Genomic DNA, 8,106 nt, shown 5'->3' with positions numbered 1-8,106 from the left:
ACCCATGCCGTTTAGAATTACATCAAGAATGACAAAATAGCATAGGAATGATCAAGACAATTTCCTGTGTTTGTGCACAGGAATCACAAGGTCCAAGTAGAGGAGCTCAGACCTATAAGGAGGCCGGCGTCAAATCACACAGGTAACACCTGCAGGGGTGTGGGGGGGAGAGGCGGGTGTCACGGTGCATTACTCCCTACTAGGCAGCCACACAGATGCATGGAGCTCAAAGGAGCACTTAAAAGAGTTGCTCACTTTTCCCTTTACGTTGCTGGCTAGTCCACACATAGGCATGTCTTCCTTCATTTTCTGCGGCATGCCTTCTGTGCTTTCCCCACTCCCACCACTCACCTTTTTTTTTTTAAAGATTTATTTATTCATTCTCGAGGGAAAGAGAGTACAAATGGGGGGGAGGGGCAAAGGGAGAGGGAGAGAGAAATCCAAGCAGATTTCATGCAGAGTATGGAGCCTGATGTGGGGCTCGATCCCACAATCCTGAAATCACGACCTGAGTGGAAACCAAGAGTCAGACGTTCAAGCAACTGCGCCACCCTGGCGCCCCACCCCTCACCTTTTTTTAACATATCCTGTGATGCCTCTCTGGTATGCCCATTGATGGAGCTAGAAGGGCACAGTTGGGTGGTTTGAGCCTCCCCAGCAAATAAGTCAAACAAATCCACTTGTCACTATCAGCCTTCTTACAACAAGAGTACAGAGTGCTAACGGAGTCTGAATTTTCCTTTCATTTTCCTGAGCACATCTTCCAAGGAGAGAGAGGGGAACATCCTGAAGAAAGTTTGTTTCCCAGACCTGATATGGAAAGATGTCAGCTTGCTCAAACCATACCTCTTGTTTCAGAATGTGCTTCTCTGAGGTGTCCAGACCTGTCCCCATGAAAGTTTTGCTCATCCCCATCCTCACACTAACACCATGTCCCTGGTCAGCAATGAGTTCCAAACAAAGAACACCCTCTTTTCCTGCTTTCTGTACAAAAGCGTGGGGATTTAAGCCAAAGCACTAAAGTCATGCCGTTCAAGGATCATCTTCAAGGTACGGGATGCTAAAGCCAACGTGTGGGTGGTTATGATTATTTCATTCAACTCCCTAATCTCTTGGAGAGGCCAACAGCGAATAAAGATTATAAAATGCAAGCATGATACCTTCATGCTTATTTCACCTTTGAGCACTAGGGATACAACCTTGTAGAAAACAAAAGCCCACTTAGCCAGCCTCCTACATTCCCAATCCTGGCATACAGGCCCAGATGCACCCATCAGAAGGGAGGGCACAGGGATCATGAAGCAGCAAATGGCAGATGTGTGACCGCATGGCAAAGCATCATGAATCATGAGCTCCACTTAGGTGTCTTCATCTGGCTATCCACCTGCTGGTCTCACAATGACTCCTTGAAAGGGGCGGGAGAGGGAGAGAGAACTGTGTGCACAGGGGTACACATGCTTTCCCCGAGTGGAAGCAGAATAAACCAGCACCTGCACAACACCTTTTTAAGAAGAGTAAAAAGGCCACTTGACGTAATCAGCTCTTGCAGGTTGTCTGAAATTTCGGGGATTCATGACATAATTTAAAGGCCCCAAAATGTTTTTACTGACCTAAGGCATCATAGTAACCAAGAGAAACACACTCAAGGATAATATTGTTTATTGGATAAACTTTGGTGATTATAGACAGCTAGCCATCTCTAGTAAGGATTTATTTGGCAGACCCAGTACTATTTATTCCTCATGGTCGGAGAGCGGGGTCTCCTCAAGAGCGTCAAGGGGCTCCACGGAAAGGTCTTGGCAGCAGTAAGATGCAGTGTAACAGAGTAGACATGAGCATGCACTTGCATTTCTGCCTTTTCCACTAAGTGTTGTGTAACCTTGGGCAGTTGACTTAATCTTTCTGGTCTCAGTTTCTTGACTTTTAAAATGGAAATGTCAATTAACAGGCAGAATTCCAAGATGGCCCCAAGATCCACACTCCCTCTGCACATGCCCTGTATAACCTCCAGAAATGTGAATATGATGGATTTCACTCCCATGTTTGGGTTATGCGATATGGCACAGCTGACTTTAAGAAAGGGAGATTACCTTGGTGAGCCCGGTTTAATCAGGTGAGCACTTTAAAAACAGCATTTTTTCCAGCTGGTCAGAGGACAAAGCCAAAGATATACATTTTTGTGGGCCTGGAAGAAGCAACCACAACCATGCTGTGAACCGCCTATAAGAGCCGGTGGCAAGGAATGTGGTGGCACTGAGTACTGAGAGTAGCCCTAGCTGACAGCCGGCAAGAAAATGAGCACCTTCGCCCCATAAGCCATAAACTGAATTTGACAAACAACCTGAACAAGCCTCAAAGAAGATTCTCCCCCAGAACCTCTAGAAAGGAACGCAGTCCTGCTGTTACCTTCATTTTAGGTTTATAAGACCCTGAGCAGAAGACCCACCTCTGTGGTGCCCAGACTTCTGACCTACAGAAGTGTAAGATGATAAATGGGTGTTGTTTTAAGCTGGTAACTTTGTGCTAATTTGTTATGTGTGGAGTGGAAGCTGATACATGTATCAACTGATTTTTATTTGGGATAAATTAATTAGTATCTCTGAGTCTCAGTTTCCCCATTAATAAAATGAAACAGTAGAGTTCCATAATAATACATTCACAAATGGTAGTTCATTTAATTGCTCCAGTAGCCCAGGAAGGTAACATAATTATTATCACTTTATTTATTTATTTAGTAGGTTCCACACTCAGTGTGAAGCCCAACACAGGGGTGAACTCACGATCCTGATACTTTAACACCCAAGCTGAGATCAAGAATTACATGCTCAACCCACTAAGCCACCCAGGCACTCCTTTTCTTTAAATTTTTTTTTTTTTTAAAGATTTTATTTATTTATTTGACAGAGAGAGACACAGCGAGAGAGGGAACACAAGCAGGGGGAGTGGGAGAGGAAAAAGCAGGCCTCCCACGGAGCAGGGAGCCCGATGCGGGGCTCGATCCCAGGACCCTGGGATCATGACCTGAGCCGAAGGCAGACGCTTAACGACTGAGCCACCCAGGCACCCCTCTTTAAATTTTTTTTTTAAGATTTTATTTATTTATTTGACAGAGAGAGAACACAAGCAGGGGTAGTGGCAGGCAGAGGGAGAGGGAGAAGCAGGCTCCTTGCTGAGCAGGGAGCCTGACACGGGGCTCGAATCCAGGACCTGGCTGAGCCACCCAGGCGCCCCAATTCCTAAGTATATCATTAACAAGCAAAAACATATATTTATTTGATGGAGAGAGAGACTGCGAGAGAGGAAGCACAAGCAGGGGGAGTGGGAGAGGGAGAAGCAGGCTCCCCGTGGAGCAGGGAGCCCGATGCGGGGCTCGATCCCAGGACCCTGGGATCATGACCTGAGCCTAAGGCAGCCACTTAACCCACTGAGCCACCCAGGTTCCCCTCTTTAAATCTTTTTTAAGTATATTATCACTTTAGAAATGAGGACACTGAGACTCAGAGAAGTTAAATGGCCCACCTAAGATCACACCTAACTACAGAGCAAGCTCTCAAACCCAGGCTTTCTGACTCTGAGTCTTTGTTCCTTCCAACTACACTTTATTCCGGCAAAGAAGCCTTGTATTTCTGAAGGTGTGATTCTGCAGGATTTGCAGCAGGTTGTTGCTCCCAGTGGCAGGATTGATCACACTAAATGCGTCAGTCCTCTTTTTGTGAGCCAACATCCATCTGACCCCCGACAGTCAGGGTTCTCCAGAGAAACAGAACCAATAGGAAGGGCACCCTTCCTACTCATTATATATATATAAAGAGAGAGAGAGAGAAAGGAGTTGACTTTAAGAATCGGCCCATGCAATTATGGAGGTCCAAGCCCAAAATCTGCAGGGTAGGTCAGCATGCTGGAGACCTAAGGAAGAGTTAATGCTGCACCTTGAATCCAAATGTGGTTTGGAGCTGATTTCTTTCTTCCTCAGGGAATTTCAATCTTGTCCTTAAGACCATCAACTGATTGGATGAAGCCCACCCACATTATGGAAGATAATCTTCTTTACTCAAAGTCTGCCGATTGAAATGTTAATCTCATCCAAAAAATACCTTCACAGCAACATGCAGACATGTCTGACCAAATATCTAGGTACCATGGCCTAGAGAAGTTGACACATAAGATTAATCATTGCACGTAGTCAATATCCTATATATTACAATTCCCCTTGACTTTGCTTATTTACTTTCTCTAGTTGTGTTGTGGAGTCCCCACATGGAAGGAGCAGAAATGAGGCTGGGGAAGAGAACTCTAGAGGGAGGGAGGTCTTGAGCTATTTACCAACACTGGTTATATAAAGACATTGACCGAGCACAGACTCCCAGTACTTTACCCTGGTTATCAGTTTCTAACAACTCACAAAGTAACAATTACAAAGATCTGCTTCCATGGAAAATATGGACATCTGCACATATATTTTCAGATCATTATCGTTTTATATTCCTTTCAAAGTGAAGAAGGAATAAAAGGGTAGAAGGAAGCAGTGGAAATAATGGTTGTCAAAATCATAAAGGTTAGTAAGTTGCTTTCTGCTGCATTCAGAAATACCATTATCTCTAACACTTGTTTAAATTTTTTTCATGTAATTCAAAATTAACCTGTTCAGTGAAGTCCTCCAGGCAGAAGCACCTCAGCCTCAACGGTCCCCCAGGTGGTAGAACAGTCCCCTTACACCCTCCTGCCTCATCCCCACACCGGGTCTGAACTTGCTAATTAAAGAACCTTCCCTCCAGCTTCCTCACAGCCAACATTTACTGAGCCCCTTTTGGAAACTGGCAGATTGTGAGAGCTGCCCGAGACACGAGAAGTTCAGAATAAGGTTCCCAATTTCAAAATGCTTCTAAGTGAATTTCAAAATACCAGCAACATACCTGTGATGGTTAATCTTTTGGGGACTTGCCTGGACCACAGTGTCCACATACTTGTTCAAACATTATTCTGGATGCTTCTGTGAAGGTGGTTTTTGAATGAGATTAACATTTAAATCAGTGGACTTTGAGTAAAGCACTAGTGTGGGTGGGCCTCATCTAATCAGCTGAAGGTCTGAATAGAACAAAAAGACTGACAAGCAAGAAGGAGTTCCACCAGTAGATGACTTTGGACTTCACCTGCAACACTGGCTCTCTTCCTGGCCTCCAGCCTGGAGACTGGACTCGCCAGATTCCATAATCACATGAGCCAATTCCTTAAAATAAATCTCCCTCTCCCTCTCTTTCTCTCCACACACACACACACCCTACTGGTTCTGTTTCTCTAGAGAACTAATACAACCCTCAAGGTGATTGTGGAAGTATGAGATGTCGCAGGTCTAATTAGAAGGGACAGGAGGCCTTCTAAGGAGGAGAGGCTGGCAGAGAGGAGAGGAGAGGGTTTTCAGGGATTAAAGATCAGAGAGCTCTGCCTCAGAGAAAACAGGGGACTGAAACAGGCCAAGAAAAGCAGAAAGCCATGGGGAAAGGAGGAAAAGAACTGAAACCAGTAGGAACAGCTTCTAGATTCTGAGCTCCGCCTCCGTACCAGGCACCTTTATTTTATTCTTTACATCCGTTATTTTATTCAATCCCTATAAAAACCCTACGAGTGGCCCAAACCCCAAATACTGACAACACCAGATTCTGGTGAGGATGGGGAGCAAGAGGAACTTTTATTCATCGCTGGGAAGAAGGCAAAATGGTACAGCTACTTTGGAAGACAGTCGGGCACACTCTTACAAAGCTCAATATAGACTTACCATATTTTCCAGCAATCATGCTCCTAGGTATTCACCCAATGACTTGAAAACTGATGCACATAAAAATGTGCACACGATGTTTACAGTAGCTTTAATCATAAATGTCAAAAGTTGGAATCAACCAAGATGTTTCTTGACAGGTGAATGGGTAAGCAAACTGGGACATCCTTACAATGGAGTATTTTCAGATAAGAAGAAATGAGCTATCAAGCAATGAACAGACATGGAAGAACTTAAATGCTTAGTGCTAAATGAAAAGAGCCAGTCTGAAAAGTTTACACAATGTATGATTCCAACCATATGACTTTCTGGAAAAGGCAAAACTGTGGAGACAGTCAAGAGATGAGTGGTTGTGGGGAGGGGGAGGCAGCAGGGAGGGACGAATGCATGAAGCACAGCTGAGTTTTAGGGGCGTGACATGACCCTATATGATACTGTGATGATGGATACATAACATGCATTTGTCAAAACCCATAGAACTGTACAACATAAGTGGGGAGAGAAGGAGGTACATGAAAACTGAGAGGTTTCAAAGTAGGTAGGGAGGTAGAGTAGGGTTGGTAGGAATGTAGGTAGGAAAGAAGGGAGGGAGGGAGGGAAGAAAAGAAAGAAAGGAAAATAATCACCTCCGGTCTCCTGACTGTTTCTGACCTACTTTTACCGCTCTCCGCCACACCCACTCTTGGTTTGTGGATTAGCCAACAGAAGGACCTTGAGTCGCTGATAGAACATGCCAGGCTTGTTCCCTCCCTTCCGGACCTCTGCGGGAATACTCCTCCCTCTCCACCCGCCTCAATTCCTCCCACTCAGGCCCTCTGCCCAGCACGTCCCGCCATCCTCCACGCCCTCCGCCGTCCCCAGCCTCCACATCAGTGACCCCCTTCTAGACTGTGAGCATCTGCCTCTCCTACCACCTGTTGGCCACACTGGTATGGGGATGTGCACAGGGCCTGCCTTGTCCCACGGGCTTCTACAAAGCACCCACCACTGTGTAATGTTTATTGAATAAATAGATGGGCAATAGCCAAGGGAGGAAGTAGTCATGGAAAAGGCAGAAAGGGGGGCCTTGTCATTTTCGTCCCCTCCTCGCCCCCTTCCCACTGCCGCGCAGGATACAAGAGTCAAGAAATCCTGACACTAGGCACCAGTCCTGTGGCAAACTTCTGCCAAAGCCTAGACCTCTTTGCTTTTGTGGATGTACCCACAACCTGAAGTTAGGCAATTCTGTGGGCTCCCCAGGCATGGGCACACTCAGGGAACAGAGACATCAGGCCTGGAGGACAGAGGACTCTGGCCACGGGTCAGGCGCCTCACCCCTCATCTAAGAGAGCCGCTCACACCCATTTGTCTTTTTTTTTTTTTTTAAGATTTTATTTATTTATCTTAATGAGAGAGAGCACATGAGAGGGGGGAGGGTCAGAGGGAGAAGCAGACTCCCTGCTGAGCAGGGAGCCCGATGCGGGACTCGATCCAGGGACTCCGGGATCATGACCTGAGCCGAAGGCAGTCGCTTAACCAACTGAGCCACCCAGGTGCCCCACCCATTTGTCTTTAATCCCTGAATTCCTTCCCCACCTGCAACTGCAGACCTCTTCATACACCACACATACTTATAACTTGCCTTGCACATTTGTAAGTCAGAGAACCCTTCATCTAATTCTAAAATCCTTGGCACAATGAATTAACAAACATTTACCAGGTGGGCACCTACAGTGTCCCCAGAAACATGAGGACTATAAAATATAAGAAATGACCTGGAGACCAGCATCTCAGCGCTCATATTCACTTCAGCAGGAGACCGTTTCTTGCCTCAGCTTTCGCGTGATTCATCTGTCACCTAATTCTCATGTCTATCCAGGCGTTAAATGGATTTAGGCCTTTTAACCTAAAACCTTCTGCCACCTCATTTATTATACCTAGAAACCAAGTGCAGAGTGGGGCTTACTAAGTATTTGTCACAGATGACGCTGACTTCAGGGTGCGTGCCCGGGGCTTTGCGGGGATGCTCAGAGACTGCTGGGCTTCGTAGGAAGCCTGTGCCCTGGGTCCTGCTGCTGGGCGTCCCTGCCCCACACAACTCCGGCCTTTCGAGAGCTGAGAAAAGCTGAAGGCAGGGCTCGCTCAGCAGCTCGGGCTTTTCAGCAAGTATTGCTTGCTGCCCTTCGTATTAGAAAACGACGTGTTTGGAATTGAGTGCCTACGCAGGTGTCGGAGAATATGAAGAGATGGGGGTGTGGCAGACCGTCTTGGGGCTGCACTGAGCTCACGGCTGGCCTCCCTCGGTGCCTCCAGGCCCTCACGCCAGGCGCCAAGGGTCTGCCGAGAGGCCTTGC

This window comes from Mirounga angustirostris, unplaced genomic scaffold (genome assembly GCF_029215605.1).
Source record: "Mirounga angustirostris isolate CCGP_5_RB_7025 unplaced genomic scaffold, mMirAng1.0.hap1 SCAF_7, whole genome shotgun sequence".
Lineage (NCBI taxonomy): Eukaryota > Metazoa > Chordata > Mammalia > Carnivora > Phocidae > Mirounga > Mirounga angustirostris.
This window is presented reverse-complemented; position numbering follows the sequence as displayed.